The following is a 2,596-nucleotide window of genomic DNA, read 5'->3' as shown; positions in this document are numbered from 1 at the left end:
AAAAATGAAATGTTTAAAGTTAACTCATTTTAAGTTTTGGATCTGGATTTCAATATGTTAAGTTTTGAGTATAAGTCACTTTTTACAAGCTAGCAAACAGAATCAGCCTAAGGCAACCTAGTCTTCTAGGGATCTACACTTGCCATCTTTAGCAGAATGACATCATTACACAAGGTGCTGGCAAAAGGGTTATAAACTCTAAATAACAACCTTTATCTACATTTTTCATTAGGAAACAGCCAAAAGTTCATTCTTTAAAGGTATGATATACAGGAGATCTTGATCTGTACAGGATACAATGAATGGCCCAAATTATATGCTGTTCAGTCTACTGGCGATACAGATCAGAGCTGGCCAAGGATTGGTAAACAGAGAAAGGGTTTAAATTTTGAAAATTTACTCTGCAATTTAAAAAATTCCCACTTGGTGTCAATAAGAAAGCAAGTAAAAAATACTACAGATATTTGATTTTACCACGTTCTTCAACGAGAACATGAAGGTAGCAGATAAGATATATAGACATTTAAAAAATAAATTACTAAGAAATTAGACATACTGCATTCTTCCATTTGCTACAAAAACAAATTGACAATGAAGACTATTTAAAAGAAACATTCAACTCTAAAGTGGTGGTGGTAGCAATACTTTCCACTACAGTACAACTTCTCATTTTCCCAGATAATTAACATTGATCCATGATGCATATTCCTGTGGAAAAACTTGCTAGGATTTTTTGCCAGGGCCAGGGAATGAAAAACGGCATGTCCTAATTAGCTAATTAATAAGCTCAGCTAACATCTTTGAGATGGACCCATAAAATCTGGCCATTGTTTTGTTAAACATAACAAACTTCAGAATCCCTTAGCCCTTAGCCATAGTTTCCGCTCAGTATCTCCAATTTAGGTCTAGTTCCACTGCAACACCTCTCCTCAGGGCTGAGGTGGGTGGGTGTTAGTCATCGAAGTCTGGAATGTCATCATAGGAGTAACCCTGGTAGCCTTTGGATGCATAGTAGGCAATGCGCAGGTGGTAAAATCCAGGAAGGAACCCCAGAATATCAATGATCAGGATCTGAACGGCTCGGTCTGCTCCCCCTTTGCTGATGTAGCCCAACAGCAAGAGGGAGCCTATGATAATGAGAAAGGCGCCAATCAGGAACAGGACCATGGCAAGTAGGATAGCCTTATAAGGAATCTTTGGAGGGCTTTTCTTAAACTGAAGGTCAATGTAGCCATCATCTCTGCTGGAGAGCCTTGAGTATTTCACTTTACTACTGGGATTCCAGTAGCCGGGTTGATACGGTAAGGCATCATAACACACTGACACAGCTATACTCGGAGTGCAGCGCCAGCTCCCCACGCGCTGAGAGCTCACCCATGGTCGGCAGCATGAGGGCCCGAGGTTGCATGGCCCAGCCCGAGTGGGCCCAAGTGGGCCGGAGCGACTGCCAACTGCCGCACGGTCCGCCGGAGCTAGAGATTCCAGAAATTTTAATGTCTTTTGTTTTATCAATTAACTTTTAGGTTACCAGTTCACTGGCTAGCATACCCCCAATAGCTTAACTTTCAGCTAAATAACCCATCCTGCAAGTCCTGGCCTAATGATTTTAAGCATAAATGAGTGTATATTTGCACACTAGATAAGAACAATTTAAAAAGTAGTATATCTGATAAAGATTTGCAACAAGCATACACAAAGAACTACTATAATGCAATACTAGAAAGGATCTGAACACACTTCATGAGGGAATATATACAACTAATGAATAGGCACATGAAACAGTGCTTGATATGAAAAACATAATCAGGGAAATGCAAATTAAAATACTGAGATACCATGTACTACATACCCACCAGAATGGCTAAAATAAAACACTGACACTACTATATGTGACAAGGATAAAAAACTGAACTCTCAGGCTTGGGGCCAGTAGCCAGCCACATGCACCAGGGCTGGCGGGTTTGAGCCCAGCCTGGGCCTGCTAAATAACAAAGGTAGCAACAACAACAAAAAATAGCCAGGCATTGTGGTGGGTGCCTGTAGTCTTGGGAGGCTGAGGCAAGAGAATTGCTTAAACCCAAGAGTTTGAGGTTGCTGTGAGCTGTGGCGCCACAGTACTCTACCCAGGGTGACATAGTGAGACTCTGTCTCAAAACAAAACAAAACAAACTAATTCTCACACATTGCTGATTAGAGTTTAAAACGGCACAACCAGTTTGGAAAATGTCCCGCAGTTTCTTATAAAGCTGTATGTATAAACATACACTATATCTCTAACCTATGACCCAACAATTCTAAGAGGAACAAAAACATGTGTTCACATAAAGACTTCTAGGAAAATGTTCATAGAAGTTTATTCTTTTTTTTTTTTGGCCGGGGCTGGTTTTGAACCTACCACATCTGACATATGGGGCCAGAGCCCTACTCCTTTGAGCCACAGGCGCTGCCCCAGAAGCTTTAATCTTATTACCTAAAGAAAAGGTCGGCTCGGCGCCTATAGCTCAACCGGCAAAGCGCCAGCCACGTACACCTAAGGTGGCGGGTTCGAATCCCCAGCCCGGACCCGCCAAACAACAATGACAGCTGCAACCAAAAA

The 2,596-nt window shown here is 41.6% G+C and overlaps 1 pseudogene; it reads right to left on the bottom strand.

Annotated features, from left to right (window-relative positions):
- Nucleotides 1-951: 951 nt before the first annotated feature.
- Nucleotides 952-2,596, bottom strand: part of LOC100955610 — a 9,084-nt pseudogene continuing 7,439 nt past the window's right edge.

The sequence above is a fragment of the Otolemur garnettii genome, unplaced genomic scaffold (genome assembly GCF_000181295.1).
Source record: "Otolemur garnettii isolate 467f Iridium unplaced genomic scaffold, OtoGar3 scaffold00201, whole genome shotgun sequence".
Lineage (NCBI taxonomy): Eukaryota > Metazoa > Chordata > Mammalia > Primates > Galagidae > Otolemur > Otolemur garnettii.
The sequence above is the reverse complement of the archived record's forward strand: the minus strand, read 5'-3'. Positions and strand labels throughout refer to the sequence as shown.